The sequence below is a fragment of the Pristiophorus japonicus genome, chromosome 20 (genome assembly GCF_044704955.1).
Source record: "Pristiophorus japonicus isolate sPriJap1 chromosome 20, sPriJap1.hap1, whole genome shotgun sequence".
NCBI lineage: Eukaryota > Metazoa > Chordata > Chondrichthyes > Pristiophoridae > Pristiophorus > Pristiophorus japonicus.
Window position 1 is genome coordinate 24,731,793 of NC_091996.1, and position 26,913 is coordinate 24,758,705.

The 26,913-nt window shown below is 44.8% G+C and overlaps 1 protein-coding gene and 1 pseudogene across 5 annotated transcripts in view; one reads left to right on the forward strand and one right to left on the reverse strand.

Annotated features, from left to right (window-relative positions):
• The window catches only part of LOC139232442 (ras-specific guanine nucleotide-releasing factor RalGPS1-like), a 1,066,646-nt gene that overhangs the window by 817,996 nt on the left and 221,737 nt on the right, over window positions 1-26,913 (reverse strand). The gene's annotated exons all lie outside the window — the stretch shown is intronic.
• LOC139232894 (large ribosomal subunit protein eL37 pseudogene) lies at window positions 21,948-22,241 on the forward strand (annotated as a pseudogene).

Below are 26,913 nucleotides of genomic sequence, written 5' to 3' on the forward strand. Positions count from 1 at the left end.
ATGTGATAAACTGCGAGAGTAACGCTTCAGTGGCCTGGACAATCATAACTAACCAAGATGAAAGTGCAGCAGTGAGAATCATTCCAGGGTATTTTTTCTGCAATATACAGCATACTCTGCGGACTTCCCAATTTAACTTTAATATGCTTTTGATTCGGTTTTGCCCCAAACGTCGTCAGCATTGATGCTTAGAGGAAACTTGTTCCACATCATAGATTCACAAAGACATCCAGACTGAAGAACTAACCAGTATGATGCATTCAGCACACAGTTACAAAATAATATTGTCGTATAAATTCTGTAACGGATAATGGGAAGCAAATTGCACAACTGATCCTCAAGGCTGCCTTAGAGCCTTGAATTCACTTCAAGATCTCTCTCACACACACACGCACATTTTCCTTTACAATAGTTTACCAACGTGGTGCAGTTCACCAGGTTGTGCGTTTGACAGCTTTGCACTATTTGAAAATGCATACTGCTACAAGATAAAACACAAATGGGGCAAAATTGCCCCTTGATATTGGCCCCTGAGCCGAGATTGATTTCCCAAGGGTTAAACACTCGTCGTATCTTATGCGGAGATTGCTAAATGCCACATCGTGCACCACTGCTGTCAGTAGTGTGACGCAGCACAGGGCCTGCCTCGAAACCGATCCATTCATTCCCCCATCAAACACTCAGCACACAAAATTCGGCACGCAACAAACAAACTGTACCTAGCGCGCGTACTTAAAAGAACATCGCTAACGGGGTGCAAGACAGTTTCCGTCCGAGGGAGGGGGTGCTACTGCCTCCCGGGAGCATCGGCGTCGTGCTAAACATTTCACTCCGGGACCCGCTCCCAAAGGAAGTGGAGTGCCGGAGATTGCACACCACTTCCTTTGAGGGGCACGAAGCCCAATTCAACGGCGGGGGCGGGACTTCCACACCGGGCGCTAAAGGTTACCACCCCCAATCGGGGCACGGGCCAATTTCGCCCCCAGAGTATGGTCATTTTTCAGGTGCATGCCCTGAACGCACGTTGGAGGGGGCACTTGAAATGTAGTCACATGATAAAACTGACCCTATTACCAGGCCATTTTTGCAATAGATTAATAGGAAAATTCCTATTCCTATCGGAAAATTCAATCACAGTGCCATAAGACACTTGCACAAGCCAAAGCTGTTGGTGACTTCCGAATTCTATAAAGTAGATGAATGCTATCTGTTAGCGCTTTCCCATGGGTGGGGTCGCAACAAAGGATTGTTCATCCTGCAACATTACCTCTGCATGATTCAGGCCCGAGTGGTTTTAAACAACACGCTTTAATATATGTTGACTAATGTTATGTATGCAATAAAGGTTCAAACTGAGTACTGTTTAACTAAGCAAGGTATGACCTTGCCTGTGCTTTATTTAGTCCCAAAGTGCCTGACTCACCAAATGGCTGGCCTTTTATACCAGAGCAGCACCATGTGTGTGCTGCTCAGTGGCCTCCAACAATGACACCATCTGGTGGCTACAAACAGCATGTGCATACATGACAACTAATTGTTTTTATACAAATGTGCTACTCTACATTAAATGGAGAGATATTAATACAACTTCCTTCTTCCACAAAGTCCCGTTCAAGCTGGTCAGACTGGTGAATCTTTCGTGGGCCACCGATAGGGCGAATGGACTTCCGACTGTCCCGAGAACGCTCTAACCTTTGGGGGAAACGTGTTCTATTCTTATACTATTCGGCTACATGGGCTGCATATCAGTAACCCACCAAGCTAAAGCCAGACCGAGCTGTTTACGCAACGTCCTAATTGTTATTGTTTTCTCCTCTTGTCTGCTATTGTCGGGTTCTTTACATGTTATAATACCAGGCCACAATGTGGCCTTGCATGCGAGATTGTGAGTCGCCTGGCAACAGCTACCATATCGAGGTTTAGTTCTGAAACTTTTTGCATTTTCTCCTTGCAGCCAAAAGAAATGCTAAAGCAATGCATGCTGGGATACTGTGACCATTTAAACTACTTCCAAATATTCTGAGATATTCCAAATATCTAAAACTGGGGGAATCATTCGACTGTTAGAGAACATAAGAACATAAGAATTAGGAACAGGAGTAGGCCTAAATCTAGCCCCTCGAGCCTGCTCCGCCATTCAAAAAGATCATGGCTGATCTGGCCGTGGACTCAGCTCCACTTACCCGCCCGCTCCCCATAACCCTTAATTCCCATATTGATTAAAAATCTATCTGTGATTTGAATACATTCAATGAGCTAGCCTCAACTGCTTCCCTGGGCAGAGAATTTCACAGATTCACAACCCTCTGGGAGAAGAAATTCCTTCTCAACTCGGTTTTAAATTGGCTCCCCTGTATTTTGAGGCTGTGCCCCCTAGTTCTAGTCTCCCCGACCAGTGGAAACAACCTCTCTGCCTCTATCTCGTCGATCCCTTTCATTATTTTAAATGTTTCTATAAGATCACCCCTCATCCTTCTTAACTCCAACGAGTAAAGACCCAGTCTACTCAATCTATCATCATAAGGTAACCCCCTCATCTCCGGAATCAGCCGAGTGAATTGTCTCTGTACCCACTCCAAGACTAGTATATCCTTCCTTAAGTAAGGTGACCAAAACTGCATGCAGTATTCCAGGTGCGGCCTCACCAATACCCTGTATAGTTGCAGCAGGACCTCCCTGCTTTTGTACTCCATCCCTCTCGCAATGAAGGCCAACATTCCATTCGCTTTCCTGATTACCTGCTGCACCTGCAAACTAACTTTTTGGGATTCATGCACAAGGACCCCAAGGTCCCTCTGCACTGCAGCATGTTGTAATTTCTCCCCATTCAAATAATATTCCCTTTTACTGTTTTTTTTTCCCCCCCCAAGGTGGATGACCTCACATTTTCCGACATTGTATGCCATCTGCCAAACATTAGCCCATTCGCTTAACCTATCTAAATCTCTTTGCAGCCTCTGTGTCCTCTACACAACCCGCTTTCCCACTAATCTTTGTGTCATCTGCAAATTTTGTTACACTACACTCTGTCCCCTCTTCCAGGTCATCTATGTATATTGTGAACAGTTGTGGTCCCAGCACCGATCCCTGTGACACACCGCTAACCACAGATTTCCAACCCGAAAAGGACCCATTTATCCCGACTCTCTGCTTTCTGTTAGCCAGCCAATCCTCGATCCATACTAATACATTTCCTTTGACTCCGTGTACCTTTATCTTCTGTAGTAACCTTTTGTGTGGCACCTTATCGAATGCCTTTTGGAAATCTAAATACACCACATCCATTGGTACACCTCTATCCACCATGCTCGTTACATCCTCAAAGAATTCCAGTAAATTAGTTAAACATGATTTCCCCTTCATGAATCCATGTTGCGTCTGCTTGATTGCACTATTCCGATCTAGACGTCCCGCTATTTCTTCCTTAATGATAGCTTCAAGCATTTTCCCCACCACAGATGTTAAATTAACTGGCCTATAGTTACCTGCCTTTTGCCTGCCCCCTTTTTTAAAACAGAGGCATTACATTAGCTGCTTTCCAATCCGCTGGTACCTCCCCAGAGTCCAGAGAATTTTGGTAGATTATAACGAATGCACCTGCTATAACTTCCGCCATCTCTTTTAATACCCTGGGATGCATTTCATCAGGACCAGGTGACTTGTCTACCTTGAGTCCCATTAGCCTGTCCAGCACTACCCCCCTAGTGATAGTGATTGTCTCAAGGTCCTCCCTTCCCACATTCCCGTGACCAGCAATTTTTGGCATGGTTTTTGTGTCTTCCACTGTGAAGACCGAAGCAAAATAATTGTTTACGGTCTCAGCCATTTCCACATTGCCCATTATTAAATCCCCCTTCTCATCTTCTAAGGGATCAACATTTACTTTAGTCACTCTCTTCCGTTTTATATATTGCTAAATGCTTTTACTATCTGTTTTTAATGTTTTGCGCAAGTTTACTTTCGTAATCTATCTTTCCTTTCTTTATTGCCTTCTTAGTCATTCTTTGCTGCCGTTTAAAATTTTCCTAATCTTCTAGTTTCCCACTAACCTTGGCCACCTTATACGCATTGGTTTTTAATTTGATACTCTCCTTTATTTCCTTGGTTATCCACGGCTGGTTATCCCTTCTCTTACCGCCCTTCTTTTTCACTGGAATATATTTTTGTTGAGCACGATGAAAGAGCTCCTTAAAAGTCCTCCACTGTTCCTCAATTATGCCACCGTTTAGTTGTGTTCCCAGTCTACTTTAGCCATCTCTGCCCTCATCCCACTGTAGTCTCCTTTGTTTAAGCATAGTACGCTCGTTTGAGACACTACTTCCTCACCCTCAATCTGTATTATAAATTCAACCATACTGTGATCATTCATTCCGAGAGGATCTTTTACTAGGAGATCGTTTATTATTCCTGACTCATTACACAGGACCAGATTTAAGATAGCTTGCTCCCTTGTAGGTTCTGTAACATACTGTTCTAAGAAACAATCTCGTATGCATTCTATGAATTCCTCCTCCAGGCTACCCCGTGCGATTTGATTTGACCAATCGATATGTAGGTTAAAATCCCCCATGATTACTGCCGTTCCTTTTTCATATGCCTCCATTATTCCCTTGATTATTGTCCGCCCCACCGTGAAGTTATTATTTGGGGGCCTATAAACTACGCCCACCAGTGACTTTTTCCCCTTACTATCTCTAATCTCCACCCACAATGATTCAACATTTTGTTCATTAGAGCCAATATCATCTCTCACAACTGCCCTGATATCATCCTATATTAACAGAGCTACCCACTCCTTTCCCTTCTTGTCTATCTTTCCGAATTGTCAGATACTCCTGCATGTTTAATCCCCAGTCTTGGCCACCCTGCAACCACATTTCTGTAATGGCCACCAAATCATACCCATTTGTAATGATTTGTGCCGTCAACTCATTTACTTTATTTCGAATGCTGCATGCGTTTAGGTAGAGTGTTTTAATACTAGTTTTTAAACCATGATTTTTAGTTTTGACCCCTCCTGCAGCCCCATTATATTCATACATATTGTCCCTTCCTATCATCTTGTGGTTTACCCTTACCCCAGTGCTACTCTGCTCTGCTGCCTCCTGCCTTTTGCATTCTTTCTTGGGGTCCTGTTCATCTGAGCTCTCACCCACTCTAACTAGCTCAGAGCCCTCTCCTGGGTTCCGAATACTCCTCGCATTGAGGCACAGAGCTTTCAGGCTTGCCTTTTTATTACACTTTGTGACCCTTTAGAATTTTGCTGTGCAGTGGCCCTTTTTGTTTTTTGCCTTGGGGTTCTCTGCCCTCCACTTTTACTCATCTCCTTTCTATCTTTTGCTTCTGTCTCCATTTTGTTTCCCTCCGTCTCCCTGCACTGGTTCCCATCCCCCTGCCATATTAGTTTAACTCCTCCCCAACAGCACGAGCAAACACTCCCCCTACGACATTGGTTCCGGTCCTGCCCAGGAGCAGACCGTCCGGTTTGTACTGGTCCCACCTCCCCCAGAACCGGTTCCACTGCCCGAAGAATTTGAATCCCTCCCTGCTGGTACTGAATGAGTTGATGTCCTTTTCTGGAGATATCAGATTCTTCATCATCAAGGTTTGAGATAATAATCTTTAGGTCGGGAACAGGGATAAGTACAGCTGCAAAGAAAATGGAAGGAAAGACAGAAAGGGGCGTAGGAAAGGACAAGACTGATCTACTGGCAATAAAACAGGTCACAACAGAAACGATTTACATCCCGAAATAAGGAAGAAGCAAGGGGAAGAAACAAAATCGAAGAGGAGGAAATGAATGAAAGAGAAGGGATTAGGATGGAACAACAGCTCTGGTCAGAATGTGCCGTGACATTTTAAATGCATTAAAACATAATTACAATGATACTGCGCATACTGATCAGGGCAGGCGAGTTGCTGTTTGCATCCTGAACAGGTAAAATGATTCTGGATAAGTGAGGCAAGTGTTTATAGGATAAAAGGTTCAAAGCGGACAATGCCCCATCATCAGGAAACATAGAAATTTACAGCGCAGAAAGAGGCCATTTCGGCCCATCGTGTCCGCGCCGGCCGACAAAGAGCCACACGGCCCTCGGTCAGCAGCCCTGAAGGTTACATATAAACCTACGAACAATGACAGAAAGGCAAAGAGCACCCAGCCCAACCAGTCCGCCTCACACAACTGTGACACCCCTTATACTGAAACATTCGACACTCCACCCCAACCATGTGATCTCCTGGGAGAAGCAAAAACCAGATAAAAACCCCGGCCAATTTAGGGAGAAAAAAAATCATTCCTCAGCTCTTTATCTTTTCTGCACCTGCAGAAAATCTCATAAATGAAAGATGTGTCGCCGACACTGGCAAGAAGTCACCGTGAGCACGGCAATGTATAACCATAAACATAGCCGAATAAAAGGAAACGTCAATGAACCAAGTGCTGCTACTCTCCGCTACCAGTAAATGGCACCGAGCCACTGCGGCTGTAGATTACAAGATGCAAACAGGATTACCTGCAGTCTTCTGAGGGGCAAACACGGATTTCAAAGCACCAACTGACTGGAGAGGTACTATTATTAAAGTAATATTAAAAAAAAACCCACAAATCCTCTTCAGAGAAGATGAACGATACCAGTGGCGTCATCTCAGAATCCTAAAATGGCACAGAATCAAAAAATGGCAGCTTATACAGCCAGGCGCTGGAAGGAACAGAATTACTGGAAGAGGGACAAGGGCCTATTGTGCACCACAATGCTGATACACTCGCATTAAAATTTAGCCTGCATTTTGAGAGTAACAAAGACTCTTTGCCAACAATAAAAAGAAAAAAAAAACTGAAATTTAAAATTTGGGCATTCGTTTTGCATCAGTCGCAGTTAAACTGCAGTCAGTGCAAAGCCAAAGTGTCCCAAGAAAGTTTAAAGTGGTAGCATATCACCTGCCTAAATTTAATGAGTGACTTTGTCCCAGAGTTAAACTGCACGGTTATATTGATGTGAAGCTGGAAGCATGCAGCATAGCTGCCCTATTAGTCTCTTTGCATTATCTGTTCAATAGTTCGCAAACGCTTATATATCAGGGCACTGGGTATAATGTGGTTAACAGCCCTGATAAATCTTCTCAACAGCTAGAAACTCAAATCTTCCTATTAAACAATGAGCACCTTTTATAATGGTAGCCGGGAACTAAATTGCATTTCATTCTGCTTAAACAACCCTTTCGAATTCTCAGCAGCAACAATACCAGGAAAAGTTGGCTGTCATATTTACTCGAGTTTGTTGCCATGCAACCATGAGAAATCATTTCCTTGGTGAAGGCAGCTCTTAATCACAGAAATAGCGCTGCACATAATCGACAAAAAAAAAGCAGGAACTTTCAGCATAACCCTGTCTTTGTACATCTAAAGCTGCATTTATTAATTGTTCTCTTTCGAACTACCAAGTGTTATTTCCCCAGAGGTCCTTTCGATTGAAGAAATGCAACAACGTGAGGCGTTTTTTATTTTGAGACACACGAGTGGGTGAAGCCGCCAGATTTCAGCTACTTGATAGAGGTACCAAGAGAGAAATCAAAGGAACTGGGCATCGACCCAGCATTAACAGCAGCATGCAATTGGCTGCTTCTCGAAAGCTATTAGTTTGTGCCTGCACCCTTAAAACTCTGCAAAAGATAAAAAGCTCATGGAAAACAGGAATGATTTTCAAATATATTTCTCATTACTTGCAAATGACAAAGAATTGTCTGCTTTTAATTGCCGAGTTACATGGGATGGCAGGACTGAGATATGAAGAAAGACTGGATCGATTAGGTTTATATTCACTGGAATTTCGATGAATGAGAGGGGATCTCACAGAAACATATAAAATTCTGACAGGATTGGACAGGTTAGATGCAGGAAGAATGTTCCCGATGTTGGGGAAGTCCAGAACCAGGGGTCACAGTCCAAGGATAAGGGGTAAGCCATCTCAGACTGAGATGAGGAGAAACTTTTTCACCCAAAGAATTGTGAACCTGTGGAATTCTCTACCACAGAAAGTTGTTGAGGCCAATTTGTTGGATATATTCAAAAGGGAGTTAGATGTGGCCCTTACGGCTAAAGGGATCAGGGGGTATGGAGAGAAGGCAGGAGTGGGGTACTGAAGTTGCATGATCAGCCATGATCATATTGAATGGTGGTGCAGGCTCGAAGGGCTGAATGGCCTGCTCCTGCAACTAGTTTCTATGTTTCTATGTTTGCAATAGGGCGGCATTCCCTCAAAATGGGAATTGAGTTCAAGTCTCGAATGGGGCTTGAACCCACAATATCTGACTCAGTGAGGAAGAGTGCCATCAAGCTGACAAACATCTCATTTACCTGATCACTGTAGGATAAAAAATGAACTGTTGTAAACAGCAGTAATGATACATCATAAGCTCTATGTAACAGGTTAAACTGACATTGCTGTAACCACTAGCTACTGTGGTTTGTTAACACAGACAGCTGGATGGTTACCATGCAGAGCGAGGTAATTCACGGCAGTGTATAGGAGCTAAAAATTACATAATAGGACAGACTCGACACAACAAATGTCTCTAAAAAATGAAAAACAGACAATGACATTTTAATCTACAAGTTCTGCTGAGATATTATTGAACCAGTTTCCGAGCACTCTGTTGGTGAGATGCATTACCTGCCAGCCACACATTTCAGGGAATTGAAGGAATGCTACCCTCAATTGTCTGACGTGCACGACTGCAGGGCAAGGATCCACACCAGCAGTGCAAGCTCGGAATCAACCCTCATATCTTCATCATAAAGTGAGTATGCAGGTACTGCAAGTAATCAGGAAGGCAAATGGAATGTTGACCTATATTGCAAGGGGGATAGAGTCTAAAAGCAGAGAAGTCCTGCTACAACTGTACAGGGTATTGGTGAGGCCACACCTGGAGTACTACATACAGTTTTGGTCTCCATATTTAAGGAAGGATATACTTGCATTGGAGGCTGTTCACTAGGTTGATTCCGGAGATGAGGGGGTTGACTTTTGAAGATAGGTTGGGCCTATACACAATGCAGTTCAGAAGAATGTGATCTTATCGAAACATATAAGATAATGAGGGGGCTCAATAAGGTGGGTGCAGAGAGGATTTTCCACTCATAGGCGAAACTAAAACTAGGAGACATAGGGCTCAAAATTGGCCCACCCCTTTTTTCGGCACTCTCACCGGAGATGCGCTGCTTTTCTGCGTTGAAAAGTGCTCTGGAAAAAAATAAATCAGTCCCCACTTTGGCCGCTGTCTGGCCTTTCCCGGATCTTTGTGCAGCGTGGCCAGTCAGGTCGGGGGCGGAGCCAGCGCTGAAAACAGTGCCGGGACGTCTGCACATGTGCGTTGGAGTGTGCACACATGTGCAGTAGCTCCTGCCCCCCAGCCTCTCAGTGTGTGTGCTGCAGCGTGGGACCCGATCATCACCAACATCATCACATGCTGCTGGTGCGTCCCGCCCCTATCCCAGGCCGAGTGGCCTACTGTACAGGCCGGCCCGCTGCCTTCCTGGGCTGAAGATCAAGGTAGGGTAGGACTGACTTACTTCTATTTTTTATTTGGATATTTTGAAAAAATTATTTAAATACGTTTTGTCTCTTGTGAATAGTGGTGACCATTTGTCGAGCCTATTTATCTGGTGCTATTGTGAAAGAAGAACATAAGTGACGGAGGAACACTGAGAGAATCTCTTATTTATTGAAATAGACTTTATTTAAATAATATGGGCTCAATTTTGGCCTAGTATAATCATTGCAAATTAATAGTTGTTTAAATTATGAGAGATTAGTGCAATTTAATTTAACTATCTTTGACTTCTTTTATTTTTGTAGTTTAAGCTTCCATGAATGCTTCTGTTGTATAGTAAATTAACTTTGCGAAGTTTGTCATATGATGTCCTGTATAGCTGTTTGATCCTATTCACATTCTTTAGTCAAGTCATTAAGTTCTGCTGGCCTCCGATGTACCTACCTGCGCTGATTTCATAACTCTCCGCAAGGGTTTTCTGTGCGGCCACATACACTGGCCTAAGTTAGTTTGGAGTAACTATTAGCTGGCCAAAATAGCCTAAATGGCCAAAACAGGCATAGATGGCTGGTAATGCCCCCTTTTGAAAAAAAAACGAAACTAAAAAAGCCCTAACTAACTCACTTACACTGGCGCAAATTGAATGTGCAAAATGGGGATTTTTAAGATACTCTAGAAAAATCAAGTTGCTCCAAACAAAAACGGAGCAACTCCTGGCCAATTTTGAGCCCTTAGTCTCAGAATAAAGGGCTGCCCATTTAAATACTGAGATCGAAGAGGAACTTCTCTGAGGGTTGTAAATCTGTGGAGTTCTCTGCCCTAGAGAGCTGTGGAGGCTGGGTCATTGAATATATTTAAGGCGGAGATAGATTTTTGAGTGATAAGGAAATAAAGGGTTATGGGGAGCGCCAGGGAAGTGGAGCTGAGTCCATGATCAGATCAGCCATGATCTTATTGAATGGCGGAGCAGGCTCGAGGGGCCAAATGGCCTACTCCTGCTCCTATTTCTTATGGTCTCATGTTCCCTGTGCCTGGTGCCTGTCGCCTATTTCTTAGCCATTAAGTCTGTGCGGCACTGATTACTGAACTCCCGATTCTCTCTCTCTCTCTCTCATTTGTCAACTTTTTATTATTTCGAATGGGTCACTTTCTACTGTCACTACTCATCATTCTCCCCATTCACATTCCACCCCCACTTGACCATGACGTAGCAAACAAAGGTGAGATACAACTATCATGACACTCAGACTGAGGAGTAAGGTTTTTAGGAATAGTTATGCTTCAAATGTTGCTAATTCATGAGTGATTGGCTTAATGTATCCTTTGGAAGATAAAATCACAGGAGAGATTACCCGCCGAAACCTGCAATTACAACACATCCATGCAAAGGTAGCTGGATCTCCACTGTAATGTATGCACGGCAGGCATGCTCTTAGGCTTGTGGAGCCGTGACACACTGAGTGGCTCAGCCAGTCACATGATGTTCACAAGACTCAATAAAACCTCAGTTAATTGAGTTCAGGTTTTCCACGTTGAGGCATGCAGGTGTGAACCTGGTGGATGAACTGGTAGCATTCAGTTTGATTGTTAAACTTTTGCTAATAGAAACATAGAAAATAGGTGCAGGAGGCCATTCAGCCCTTCGAGCCTACACCACCATTTAATATGATCATGGCTGATCATTCACCTCAGTACCCCATTCCTGCTTTCTCTCCATACCCCTTTGATCCCTTTAGCCGTAAGGGCCACATCTAACTCCCTTTTGAATATATCTAACGAACTGGCCTCAACAACTTTCTGTGGTAGAGAATTCCACAGGTTCACAATTCTCTGAGCGAAGAAGTTACTCCTCATCTCGGTCCTAAATGGCTTATCCTTAGACTGTGACCCCTGGTTCTGGACTTCCCCAACATCGGGAACATTCTTGCTGCATCTAACCTGTCCAGTCCTGTCAGAATTTTGTGTGTTTCTATAAGATCCCCTCTCATTCTTCTAAATTCCAGTGAGGATAAAAGCCTAGTCGACCCAGTCTTTCTTCATATGTCAGTTCATAAACCAGCCAGTTCTTTACAGCAAATGTGTAGCTGTGAATTCTTAAGTGAAGAACCCACAAATCTCAGTTGTGATTTAAGAAGCTTGTGCCCCCATGCTGCATCAGACACCATCTGTGCTCTCTTCCTGAACAGCTTCAACTCACGGTCAAGCACGATTTGGGCTATATAAGAATAGTATAACTGTGGTCATTGCTGTCGGTGTACAAATCGGTTGCCACATCTGCCCGCATAACAATGGTTACACTTCAAAAGTAATTCATCGGCTGTGAAGCGCTTTGGGACATCCTGTGGATGTGACGTGAGCTTTCTCTCTCCCCACCTTTAAAATCTTCCTTCAACCTACCTCGTCGGCAACGCATTCAGCCACCTTCGGTAGTCCCCCTTCTGCGTGGATCTGATCCCTAACGGTGAGGTGCCTCGGGATGTTTTGCTACCTTATAGAGTTGGTCTATATTTTAATTTTTTTATTTTTAACAGTTTAAACTTTTTTATTTAATTCTCTTTCTTTTGTAAATCAACTTGCCTCTCCATTACCCCAGACCTCAACCTTGTACCCGCCCTCATCCTAAGCTTTGGCGCTGACCTCCATCATCCAGCTGAACCTGCCGTCCATACACTCAACCTTCGCAGCCCCTGGCCAAATGTCCTGATTAATGGGAAGATACAAAAGTGCACGAAGTTGTTCTGTCGAAGAAAAGACACAAGATGGGAGTTGGTGTTATTGGGCGCTCAATTTTCCCCAACCCCTTTTTTCGGCACACTTACCCTCGACGCGCCGACTTTGTACGCTGGAAACAGCCCGGAAAAAATGTGCCCCCATCCTCGCCGCTCTGCCGAGTGTCCCGGGTCCTGGCACAGCGTATATAGTGCAGTGGGGAGGGGGACGGACCTACAGCCCACTCGGGCGGTCTCCCGCATTCGGCCGCTCTGCTTCGCCGGTCCTCCTCCTCCTCCTCCTCCTCCTCCTCCTCCTCCTCCTCCTCCTCCTCCTCCTCCTCCTCCTCCTCCTCCTCCTCCTCCTCCTCCTGCGTTTGGTCGCTGTGCTTCCACACCCACCCCATTCATTTGCAACCGCCCCTAGCCCTGGACGACACGACTCCCGGTGCGCGTCTTGCCTCCCCTATCCCAGGCCGAATGGCCTCACGCACAGGCCAGCCCGCTGCCTTCCCAGGCCAACTTTAAAAATTAAGGTAGGATTTACTTGATTTCTATTAGTATTTTAATTGTTTGAGCTTTTCCTTGCAATGTTTGGTGCTTGGTTGTTTAGTTTCAGGTCCTCTCCGGTTCCCTTCCCTCCCCCTGGCCTAATGTGCGCCGCTTTCTTAACTGCTTGCAAGGTTTTTCTAGAGCTGGTCACATACGCTGACCAAAATCGATTTGGAGTAAGTTTTAGCTGGCCAAAGTGGCATAAATGGCCAAAACTGGCGTAAGTGTCTTGAAAAAAAAAACTCAACTAAAAAAAGTCGTACCTAACTGACTTACTCTGGAGCAAGTTTATTGGGGAAAGTGCCGTTTTTTTAAACTTGCGTTAGAAAAAACTTACTCCAAAAAACTGGAGCAAGGCATGACCAAAATTGAGCCCATTATATGTGAAATTGTATCTCAATTGCAAAATAAAGCATTTTAACAAATTTAATAACACATTAAATTAGAAGCAGCACATATGGAATTATCTGGATACAAAATTCTCCTCCGATCTCAGTCATTTTTAACATTAAACATACAAGAAGAGTCTTAAAAAAAAATGTATTGCCCCAGCTGTCATTCCCCTTTCAAGGTTTTCTACATGATCATCTGTGGGATCCTTTTGGTCCAACACAGATTGACATTTTGCTCTGGCTGGCCGAGTTCATGACAGGGCTGTTTTTAATCTCAGACACCTCCTGTTCGACATCCAAGGACAGACAGAATGTCAACTGGCATTGAACCTGACAGAGCTCCTTGCTGATGAGCATTTGGGGCTAATCAGTTCTCTGATGAGTCTGGAGAACCAGACAAACAGACCTCCTGGAAACAATTAAAAAAGCATTAAATCTAATATATCTACTGCAACTCAACCATTTCAATCCAACTTAAAAGAACCTCATTCCATCTTCCTCCCCCCACTCCCCCAAATGAATATTAGAAACGGTCAGATAATCAAGAACCCCTTTATACTTATTCTGACCTTGAACTTTTGGCTTCTGACTTCAATTAATCAAGTTTCCGGAACATGCAAATAAGACTCGTGTTTTAGCATGTTTGTTTAAATGATTGTAAAAATGATGCTGGCAGTCCAGTTTCTGCTGTATCCCTGACCAAAATTCTGACGTCCATGTTCACTTGACCCAACAGTATCAGAGCTACACATATAGTTACAAACTTGCAGTTCGATTGCACAGCAGAGCGTGTCTGAAATCACTTGGCAAACGACAAACAATAGACTCTCAGCGGCTGAGGCGCAAAAGGCGCGAGCAGGAAAAATGGGAGGGGGCTGGTCAAAAGGCACGGTTGAAGGCTTTGGTTTTGGGGAGCCATGTGAAAGCAGGGAGGCATCGATGGCGAGCGAGCCGGAGGTATCGAGGGAGAGAGCTGCGGGGGCAAAGACAATGTGACTGACAAAATGCCCACTGATGGTGGATTGGACAACAAGGAGTAACCTGGTATGCATCAGTGACTGTATAGGGGAAGTAATGCTGATGGAGATCAGGGAGGTTCATTGGATGAATCTTCGCGGGATTTGCAAATGAGATTCCTTGGAAGGTGGGGGTGGGGGCATGGACTAACATTCGCTCCCGCAAGTGCCAGGCAATGACCATCTCCAACAAGCGAGAGTCTAACCTTAACATTCAATGGCATTACTGTTATGTCCTTGGATGCTCTGACAATGACTCCACGAGGCAATGTGTTGTACTTGAACTGTAGTGACCTTAGTCCTTTATTGATAACTCCAGAGTGAGGATCACACCTGGTGGCCTGCCTTTTATACTAGGCCAGGCACACCTGTACAGGTAACCTACAAGTCTCCCACTGCTGTGCCCTCTGATGGCATACTTTGTGATGGTACAAACAGTAAGCATGTAGGATACATGACAATTACCATCGCCGAATCCTCTACCATCAACATCCTGGGGGCTTACCATGACCAGAAACTTAACTGGACCAGCCATATAAATACTGTGGGAACAAGAGCAGGTCAGAGGCTGGGTAATTCACTGTTCCTTCATCGTCATTGGGTCAAAATCCTGGAACTCCCTCCCTAACAGTGCTGTGGGAGTACCTTCACCACACGGACTGCAGCGGTTCAAGAAGGTGGCTCACCACCACCTTCTCAAGGGCAATTAGGGACGGGCAATAAATGCCGGCCTTGCCAGTGACGCCCACATCCTGTGAATGAATAAATTTTTTAAAAGTCTGGAGCTTGGCTAGGACTAGCGTGCTAGGACAGTGCTGCTAAGTAAACGGCCCACACAATACCGAGAGGGGTGTATGTTATGGAGGGTGGAGGCCAGCTGTGAGAGCGTATGGGATGTTAAGCCTCGAGATGATGCTGACGTAGTCGAAGATTTCAGCAACAAAATAAGAGACAAGAGACAGACAGAAACAGGAGGTGTTGCAAAGGTGGAGAAATGTCTTGGTAACAGAATTAACAGAGGAGGAAGCTCAGATTGAGGTCAAGCAGTACACTGACATTCTACACCTCCAGAATTAGCTGATGCAGCATGGGAGTCCAATTGATAAGGGTCAAGGCCAGAGGCATGCAGGCAATAATTGGCGCAGAGAAGGTTGGCATTTTCTGGATTAAAACCTTGGCTCACCTCGGTTTGCACGTCAAACAGGAAGCTGCAGGTTGTAGCAATAGTCTTGGGATTATTGATGGAGAAGGCGGGAGGATAAAACTGGGTAATGCTGTGTAACTATACAAGCTGACCTTAAGTTTCTGGATGATATTAGCAAGGACCATTATAAAGAAAAAGGAAAGACTTGCGTTTATATCGCGCCTTTCACGACCACCGGACCTCCCAAAGCGCTTTACAGCCAATGAAGTACTCTTGTAATGTGGGAGATGCAGCAGCCAATTTGCACACAGCAAGCTCCCACAAACAGCAATGTGATAATGACCAAATAATCTGTACTTTTGTTATGTTGATTGAGGGATAAATATTGTCCCAGGACACCGGGGATAACTCCCCTGCTCTTCTTCGAAATAGTGTCATGGGATCTTTTACGTCCACCTGAGAGAGCAGACGGGGCCTCGGTTTAATGTCTCATCTGAAAGACGGCACCTCCGACAGTGCAGCACTCCCTCAGCACTGCACTGGAGTACCTATCATTTACTACTAGGTACCAGGCATCCAGATAGTAACCTACTTATCCTGCTGGACCAAAACCCAAAGCCGGTCAAAGATGAACTACAAACATTCATTTACACTTTAACCGGTTTATCCACTAAATTCTTGCAGATAATCTAGCTTGCACCGCACATGTTTGAAATTATTAAAACCTATACTCTACATGGATGTGAATACTTTACATTTTTGTGGCGAAGTAGATACAAATATCAAGCTTTATACCCACATGATTTTTTTGCTAAAATTAGTGAACATGGGAAATACACCCCAGGATCTTTATTCTAAAATTCACAATGTAGACATCAAAAATACCAAAGCTCTGTCCAGCTTTTCTTAGTGGACTGGATGCAATGGGGTGACAGCTGACTGACAGGGGGGTCTCCAATAGTAAAACGGATGGCAGCCCTTTACATACACACACACACAGCACACCCACGTCGCACACACTGCACATACACACAGTACATGCACATACCACACGTACGCACACACATCGCATACGCACACACACTAGCAGAATTCACAAATAAATGGCCCTGTTTTCTTTTTCTAAGTGTATATAATTACATATCTAAGGAGACAAGTATAAAGCATCGATAACACAGCTGCACTGTAGACACTACCTGGAGTTGTATGGTTTCTCATTGCCACCTAACCAAACAAAAACCTCCTGGAAAGGCAACTAACTCTGCACTTATTACCTTAAACCATCAAAGCGCTCTCTTTGATGTATTAATCTGGAACGTATACCATTCCTCTCTACCAGTCACTCTCCCTTTCGTATTACGTTGCATTTATCACACACTGACGTACTCTGTTCCATACATGCAACTAGTGAAGTGTGTCACGCCACTAATGAAGCCACCCTTTGCAGGTAATTGGGCTCAGGGGACAGTGGTGTTGGCAAACTGCTCAGCAGCCAAGTTACAAACATAACACAACAAAAAGGAGCAGGCGTAGGTCATGAGGCCCCTCGAGCCTGCTCCGCCATTCAAGATCATGGCTGATCTTCTGCCTCAACTCCACTTTCCCGCCCGATCTCGGCATTTAGTTTGTTCCAGTTCTAGTCAGTTAGAACAGTTTCACTGGCTTTGCATCCACCGCACAGCTTACTTTCCCACCTAGCTTTGTATCGTCAATAAACTTGGATACATTATACTCAGTCCCTTCATCTAAGTCATTAATTTAGATTGTAAATAGCTGAGGCCCCAAGCACCAATCCTTGTGGCATCCCACTAGTTACAACCTGCCAATCCGAAAATGATCCGTTTATCTTGACTGTCGGTTTGTGGCACCTTCTCGAATGTCTTTCAAAAATGACTGTGTAAGTGGCACTAAACAGACGTGTTACAGAAGTCTTGCTGACACAGTACGAGGGCACTGAACAATTGCCTTCTCCATTCATCCTGTACATATTCTCCCGCGATTGTCCTTCGTTCCTTCAAAAAAATATCTCATTTCTATTTATTTACCAGTGGCAGGATTTCATTTGTAAATTAGAAAAAAAAAATTGCTGAAAAGAAACCTGTGGGGAATATTTTTGCAGAACAAATTGGAGATTAAAAATATGCAGCGATGTAATTGGTGCCAAGCAAAGCCTTGGGCTACAGCAAGTGCACTGCACTTCATTCCTCACTCCAGCTCCCCAACGTTTCCTTGGTGATGCTTACCACCAGCCTAAAAATAGCTTTTACTCTTTTCTAACTGTAACAATTTATGGTTGCAGTAATGAATACTCCCTGAAGCCCACATATAGCACAGGTTCTTTAGCATTTGTAAGTACAATGTCTAACAAAGAAGTGCGCCCAACTCTAAAGTCAGAGAAGTGGACAATTTTCACTGGCTAATTACAGTAACAATTGTCTGTTAGTCCAACCATTCATAATTTATTTTGTTAAAAGCTTTCAACTATAAAGTGTTCAGTCAAGTGTTTTACACTTGCTTAAAGATAACATAAGATAAGAACACAAGAACAAAAGAATTATCTTTTTAATAAAGGCTCCCCACAGAGCAATTCTGTATATTCCATTTGTTTAAAAAAAAAGATGTTCCCGGATTTCTGATTGTGTTTGCACAATCGCTGTCTTGCTCAAACACTATGCAAGTGTCATCAAAAGCAGTCTCTCGGAATCGAGGAAGACTTGCTTCCACTCCTAAAGTGAGTTCTTTGGTGGCTGAACAGTCCGATACGAGAGCCACAGACCCTGTCACAGGTGGGACAGACATTCGTCGGGGGAAGGGGTGGGTGGGACTGATTTGCCGCGCGCTCCTTCCGCTGCCTGCGCCTGATCTCCTCACGCTCTCGGAGTTGAGATTCGAAGAGCTCAGCGCCCTCCCGGATGCACTTTCTCCACCCAGGGACTCCCAGGTGTCGGCGGGGATGTCGCACTTTACCAGGGAGGCTTCGAGGGTGTCCTTGCAACGTTTCCGCTTCTTAAAACCTATTTCTTTGTCCGAGCTTTTGGTCATCTGTCCTTATATCGCTTTCTGTAGCTCAGTGTCAAAAATGTTTTTATTCATGTCACTCTTAAGCAGTGCCTTGGGACATTTTGCTACGTTAAAGGTGCTATACTAATGCAAGTTGTTGTTGATTACAGATTTATTTTGCAAATTCACTAATCTAAACATATACACATTTGATTTGGTGTCGTTGCTTTATGGAATCAGGTTCGCGTGTGTTGAGTATTGACACTGCAATTGTGGGAGATATTTGACCAAGTGAATGGAACAGCGCCAGCCATTAGTGCTGGAGAGGGGCGCTAACCACTGGAGCACGACGCTGTCAGCACCTACCAAGAATTTCAGAGCATAACCGCTGCCAATCTTTGGCTCCCTTTCCCCCGCCCCCCCCCCCCCCCCCCTCAGAGCCTGTTCCTTTCTATCTTTTTTTTCTCCTCGTCTCTAATGGCAGTTGGTCATTATCCCGCCATTCACACCCTATCTCGACTACTGTTTTTCGAACTCCTGGCATTGCCATTTGCATTTGGGCCATCATCCCTTTTGTCTCTCTAATCTCTGCTGCCTTCCAACCTCTCACAGACCTTCCCTTTTGTTCTTTCCTCCCCTCCCCCTTTCAGTGCTCGTTAAGAATCTGTTCCCTTCAAACACTCTCCAGTTCGGACGAAGGGTCATCGACCTGAAATGTTAACTCTACTTCCTCTCTACAGATGCTGCCTGATCTGTCGAGATTGCCAGCATTTTCTGTTTTTATTCCTCCAGAGAACTTGATTGGAGGGTTACTGGCGGCACTACCAGTTAGAGTTTGAAGGAACGGTGCTACAGTCCAAGTCAGGATGGAGTGTGACTTGGAGGGGAATTGGGAGGTGATGGTGTTCCCGTGCATATGCTGCCCTTGTCCTTCTTGGTGGTGGAGGTTGCAGGTTTGGGAGGGGTGCTGTACAAGCCTTGGCGAGTTGCTAGAATATATCCTGTGGATAGTACACACTGCAGCTATGGTGCGCCGGTGATGGAGAGGGTAGATGTTTCGGCTCATTCAGTATAGATGAGGTCCATAATGATCTTGGAAACAATGACATGGTTATGGTCCAGGTTTAGGGAGAAATAGGAGCAGTTGTCAGTGAGCGCTTCGCCTCGACAAGGCAGGACAGCACGGTCCCTCTGTCAGACAATAGCATCCCCTTTGTTCGCAGGTTTGATGATGTTGGGATTGGACCCGAGAGAACAGGGAGCTGCAGGTTCAGAGGGAGATAAATTAGAGTGAGTGAGGAGAGTGACAAAAACTGACAAAAAGATCGAGAGAGGTTAGAAGGTCCAGGGACATTGGTCCAAGTGGATCGGGGGTGGATGAAGACAGCAGAGAGGGTCCAATGTGGAGGAAAGTCTCTTTGCAGAACTAGGTGGTGAGCTGAGCATCATGGCAAGCGAGGAAATCAGAGGAGAGAGTGTAGGGGGATGAAGGTGAAGCCATTGTTGATGGTGGGCCGTCTGGGGGTCAGAGAGGGGGGAATGCCTGAAGGGATAGTGAAAATACAGCAAGGGATGAGATTGGAAGGAGAGATGGAGCCCGAAGAAAGTGGAGGAACGGCGATCAAGGATAGGCTAGAATCCGCAGGTTCTGAAGCTTGCAGCCCTTGCTACCTGAAAAAAAAGATTGGTTGTTGGAACTCCTGCTGAGGCGAAAGGTGACATGGAGCTGAGGATCAGGAGGGGTCTAGACAGAGTAGAGAGAGAGAGAGAAACTGCTCCCATTGGTGGAAGGGTCGATAACCAGAGGCCACAGATTTAAGGTGATTGGCAAAAGAACCAGAGGCGACATGAGGAAAAACTTTCTTATACAAGTGGTTAGGATCTGGAATGCACTGCCTGATAGGGTAGTGGAAACAGTTTGAATAGTAGCTTTCAAAAGCGAATTTGATAAATACTTGGAAGAAAAAATAGCAGGGATATGAGGAAAGAGTGGGACTAACTGAATTGCTCTAAGAGCGAGCCAGTGCAGACTCGATGGGCTGAATGGCCTCTTTCTGTGCTTACTATTCCATGATGAGGACAACTCTGAAATGGAGAGAGTCAGTGTTGCTGAAGAGAGGTGTTGAGGGCATGTATGCAGCAGCTCATGATGGAGCAGGTTAGAAGAACGTTGAATGTCAGGGAGGGAGATATTGGTGATCAAGGGTGGATCTGAAGCCGGAAAGCTGATACTTGAGCTAGAATAGAACATAAGGAATAAAAGCAGCAGTAGGCCATTCGGCCCCTTGAGTCTGCTCCACCATTCAATATCATGGCTGATCTTCTACCTCAACTCCACTTTCCTGCACTATCCCCATATCGCTTGATTGCTGCAATATCCAAAAATCTATCGATCTCTGTCTTGAATAGACTCGGTCTTGAAACGACTGAGCCTCCACAGCCCTCAGGGGTCAAGAATTCCAAAGATTCACTACCCTCTGAGTGAAGAAATTTCTCCTCATCTCAGTCCTAAATGGCCGACCCCTTATCTTGAGACAGTGACCCCTGGTTCTAGACTCCCCAGCCAGGGGAAACATCCTCCCAGCATCTACGCTGTCAAACATGACTACCTTCCAATTCTGCACAGATATCTAATCCCCTCAATACTACTCACCACATCCACCTATTCTGTATTTTATCTTCTCAGATTAAAAAGCTAAATACTGGCCAAATTAAAATCCACACTGCATATATTAAACTGATATTCTGAGATGCAAGTTAGTTGTTCCATGTCAAAACTATAATTTTTGACGCAGGGATTATGCTCCCTGTGACAACTGGTTCGAGACTCTCCAGTCAGGGAAAACATCCTCCTTGCATCTACTGTGTCAAGCCCTGTAAGAATTTTTTATGTTTCAATGAGATCACCTCTCATTCTTCTAAACTCTAGAGAATATAGGCCTAGTCTGCTCAGTCTCTCCTCACAGGACAGTACCCCATCCCAGGAATCAGTCTGGTGAACCTTTGTTGCACTCCCTCTGTGGCAAGTATATCCTTCCTCAAGTAAGGAGACCAAAACTGTACACAATACTCCAGGTGCAATCTCACCAGGGCCCTATATAATTGCAGTAAGATGTCTTTATTCTTATCCCCAAATTCTCTTGTAATAAAGGCCAACATACCATTTGCTTTCTTAATTGCTTGCTGTACCTGCACGTTAACTTTCAGTGATTGGTGTACAAGAACACCCAGGTCCCTCTGAACACCAACATTTCCCCATCTCTCACGGTTTAAAAAATACTCTGCTTTTCAACCAAAGTGGATAACTTCACATTTCTCCACATTATATTCCATTTGCCATGTTCTTGCCCACTCACTTAGCCTGTCTAGATCGCCTTGAAGCCTCTTTGCATCCTCCTCCCTATCAGCAGCAAACTTGGGATATATTACATTTGGTCCCCTCATCCAAATCATTGATATCGCTTGTGAATAGCTCAGGTCCAAGCACCGATCCTTGTGGCACCCCATCAGTTACAGTCTGCCATGGCGAGACAGTGCCGAGGAAAGAGGCTGTGAAAGCGGGTCTCTGGAGCCCGCAGTCAAAATGACGAAGGGAACATAGTCGGCTGGTAAGAGGCGGAACAAGACCCGCACACTCTGCCGGCGGTGTGGAGCTAACGCATTTCACCTGCAGAAATCGACCGCCGGTAAACGTGCCTACCCTGCCGAGAGAAAGAGGAAGTATAACTGGAGTACTGAAGCCAAAAGGAGAAACACAACTGGTACAGGTCGCGTGAGGCACCTGAAGGTGGTGTAGCACAGATTCAGGAATGGATTCCGTGATGGGACTACCCTGAAGCCCAGACGCGTCACAATGGCTTCCTCCAGCACTACATAAGCTGTCGGTGTGCCTACACAACAACTAACGCGATGGTTTGGAAAGTTAAAAAAATAAAACAGGATCAGGGAAAGAAAAAGCAATGAAGTTAAAGGTGATAAAAGAGACAAATGCAAATCATGTCAAAGAGAGGCACAGAATGTCTTCAAGGTAGGCATTCCTGGACAGAGATGGTTGTGATGAATATAACAAAAAGCAAGAAAGTAGAAATGCTGTTAATTTAAAACACAAAATGCTGGAAACACTCAACATGTCGCTCAGCCCATGTAGAAAAAAAACACAGGTAACAAGGGTATTCTTTGGGGTGGACCCTTGTTAAAAAGCTGTCTTTAGACTGCCTGGCTCAGATTCAAATTCTCACATCCAGGAGAGCGCTTTTCACATGATGTTTAAAACATGTGTGCAGAGCTCAGCTTCCAGTCATTAAATTTTAAATGCTTTGGGGAACGTGAACGCTGGGCGTGATGCAATTTACAACTTTCTACGTTTATAAAGTGCCCGAGAGATCCAAAGGACCCTGAGCACGTTTTACACCTGGTCCGACATCACACTTAAGTAACACTCCATGTGGAGTTAAACCCAAGTGATGCTAGACCGTTCCCCCCGCCCCCTCCCCAGCATCGCGGACCCTTCTCTGAAGTTATACCGTCAGTTTTTGCATCAGTACAAAGCAGGAACCAATTCACAGTAATTAAAAAGCAGCAGTACATACCGATACAACTTACTGTCTATACTGAACAGTAGGTGTTGGGACAGTTTAATGCAGCAAAGTTCAAAATCCTAGGCTTTCTTTTCAAGAAACAAAGGCATCCATACGAACCACCATGGTTTGCATGCCAGATACGAGACTCCCTAAGCAAATGCTTTATGCCGAGCTCCTTCACGGCAAATAGGCCAAAGGTGGGCAGCGGAAACGTTACAGGGACACCCTCAAAGCCTCCCTGGTAAAGTGCGACATCACCCCTGACACCTGGGAGTCCCTGGCCGAAGACCACCCTGGGTGGAGAAAGTGCATCCGGGAGGGCGCAGAGCTCTTCGAATCTCAATGCCGAGAGCGTGAAGAGGTCAGGCACAGGCAGTGGAAGGAGCGTGCGGTAAATCAGTCCCACCCTCCCCTTCCCCCGACGAATGTCTGTCCCACCTGTGACAGGGTCTGTGGCTCTCGTATCGGACTGTTCAGCCACCAAAGAACTCACTTTAGGAGTGGAAGCAAATCTTCCTCGATTCCGAGAGACTGCTTATGAAGACACTTGCATAGTGTTTGAGCAAGACAGCGATTGTGCAAACACAATCAGAAATCAGGGAACATCTTTTTTTAAACAAATGGAATATACAGAATTGCTCTGTGGGGAGCCTTTATTAAAAAGATAAATACTGGTAGCATGTGGCATCAAAGTGATTTGCTCCAAAGGGGATCTAAATGATGACTGCTTGCGGATTGAAGAGTTATCTTCATGGAAAATAGCACCAACTATAAGTGCACAATACACTTGGAAATATATCGGCGAGACAATGTTCATAAATGAGCATGTCAACTTTTACGGGTTTCTGAACTGGGTAGATTTCCATCGTTGACAGTTGCATTTGCAACATGTTTAAGAAGTATTTACTGGTTATTTTCAAATCTTTGAATGCTTTCAGCTTTTTAGAAGAGGCACCCTTGTATTTCGAGGCTTTTGGCAGGCACATTACATAATGAAAAAGGAAATAAGCAAAAGAAATATGATTTAGATCAAAGCTCATTCCTGGGGCAACTTTGTTGCAGCATTATTCAAAACATTTTCAGACGAGTTAGAGGCCTGGTTGGATAAATCCCCCACTAATACACGGCTGTGTGTGGCCAGGAAAGGCTAGTGAGACTCAAAAACACAATGATTCAAAGCTTCTGACAGTTGGACCGAGGGTTAGAAATCAACACTAAGCAGTACACACATGTCCGAAAGCAATCCAAGATCCAGAGGAAACCTTGGCCACCAGACCTGGATTACCGTAACTATCTTACGCCAAGTGGTGAGATGAGATTGGGAATATGCCCCATGGGGTCATAAGAACATAAGAAATAGGAGCAGATGTAGGCCATACGGCCCCTCGAGCCTGCTCCGCCATTCAATAAGATCATGGCTGATCTGATCATGGACTCAGCTCCACTTTCCCGCCCGCTCCCCATAACCCCTCATCGATTAAGAAACCGTCTATTTCTGTCTTAAATTTATTCAATGACCCAGCTTCCACAGCTCTTTGACGCAGCGAATTCCACAGATTCACAACCCTAAGAAATTTCTCCTCATCTCTGTTTTAAATGGGCGGCCGCTTATTCTAAGATCGTGCCCTCTAGTTCGAGTCCCCTCCCACCCCGCCATCAGTGGAAACATCCTCTCTGCATCCACCTTGTCAAGCCCCTCATAATCTTGTACGTTTCGATAAGATCACCTCTCATTCTTTTGAACTCCAATGAGTAGAGACCCAACCTACTCAACCTTTCCTCACAAGTCAACCCCCTCATCCCCGGAATCAACCTAGAGAACCTTCTCTGAACTGCCTCCAAAGCAAGTATATCCTTTCGTAAATATGGAAACCAAAACTGCATACAGTATTCCAGGGTGTGGCTTCACCAATACCTTATATAGCTGCAGTAAGACTTCCCTGCTTTTATATTCCATCCCCTTTGCAATAAAGGCCAAGATTCCATTGGCCTTCCTGATCACTTGCTTTACCTGTATACTATCCTTTTGTGTTTCATGCACAAGTACCCACAGGTCCCGCTGTACTGCGGCACTTTGCAATCTTTCTCCATTTAAATAATAACTTGCTCTTTGATTTTTTTTCTGCCAAAGTGCATGACCTCACACTTTCCAACATTATACTCCATCTGCCAAATTTGTGCCCACTCACTTAGCCTGTCTGTGTCCTTTTGCAGATTATTTGTGTCCTCCTCACTCATTGCTTTTCCTCCCATCTTTGTATCATCAGCAAACTTGGCTACGTTACACTCAGTCCCTTCTTCCAAGTCCTTAGTATAGATTGTAAATAGTTGGGGTCCCTGCGGCACCCCACTAGTTACTGGTTGCCAACCAGAGAATGAACCATTTATCCCGACTCTCTGTTCTCTGTCAGTTAGCCAATATATTACCCCCAACCCCGTGAACTTTTATCTTGTGCAGTAACCTTTTATGTGGCACCTTGTCAAAAGCCATCTGGAAGTCCAAATACACCACATCCACTGGTTCCCCTTTATCCACCCTGTTCGTTACACCCTCAAAGAACTCCAGCAAATGTGTCAAACATGACTTACCCTTCATAAATCCATGCTGACTCTGCCTGACCAAATTTTGCTTTTCCAAATGTCCTGCTACTGTTTCTTTAATAATAGACTCCAACATTTTCCCAACCACAGATGTTAGGCTAACTGGTAGATAGTTTCCTGCTTTTTGTCTGCCTCCTTTTTTAAAATAGGGGCGTTACATTTGTCGTTTTCCAATCTGCTGGGATCTCCCCAGATTCCACGGAATTTTGGTAAATTATCACCAATGCATCCACAATCCCTGCTGCTACTTCTCTTAAGACCCTAGGATGCAAGCCATCAGGTCCAGGGGATTTATCCGCCTTTAGAACCATTATCTTACTGATAATGATGGAGGTGCTGAGGGGACATGCACACCTTATGTCTTGTATTATGGGATGTCCCAAGCTGTGAGCTTTCTGGAAAGAAACAATTCAACAAGCTGTTAAAACTCTACACCCATACACCCAGAGAGCTCAGGAGAGAGACTGCAACTGAGTGCATTAGATGGTGGAATCAGAACAACTCCAACTGGACTACTCTGGGGGAGTGGGGAATAATCTAAACTCGGGATGTATTCATCAGACAAACTTTGGCAATTCACAGATTTTTCAGTTCGTCAAATTTGAACAAAAATAACATTAATCGGAATTGGAAGCTTCTGTTGTTGCAACTAGTTAAAAAAAATTAAGTTCCTGCCCCTTTTCCTACCCTGTCCCATTGGCTCACCAAATCTATCCAGTGACTCACGGAGCACCACAGACCAGAAATATCCCCAAGTTCAATTCCTGCTCGGTGTAGCGTTGGCTCGGGTGGTGGGAAAGCTGCCACATTTGGACTCAGCACCCAAGATAGGGAGGGGCGAAGGGACAGTGGTCCCTCTCCTGGTCCTTATGCAGCAACGTGAGTGAATGTCAGATTAGGGCAGGATTAGGCTCCCAAATGGCTGCTGGCATTCACCGTCCAAGTTGACATGTGGTTAAGGGCCATGTGGGTAAGGTACCCGTCTTCCAGTGAGGAGTTGACGCTTTCAGCAAGAGAGAGAAGAATAACCACAAGACATTTTGCTTCTCCCGATTAATCACACAACCGCCTCACTTTTTACAACAACAACTTGTATGTATATAGCACCTTTAACGTAGTAAAACATCCCCAGGTGCTTGAGATGAATGTTATAAGACAAAACAAATACATTTTACGCCAAGCCACTTAAGAAAAAATTAGGGCAGATGACCAAAAGCTTGATCAAAGAGGTAGGCCAAAGGGAGCATCTTGAAGGAGGAAAGAGAGGTAGAGAGGCGGAGAGGTTTATGGAGGGAGTTCCAGAGCTTGGGGCCGAGATAACAGAAGGCACGGCCACCAATGGTTGAGCTCAGAGATGTTCAGGATTAG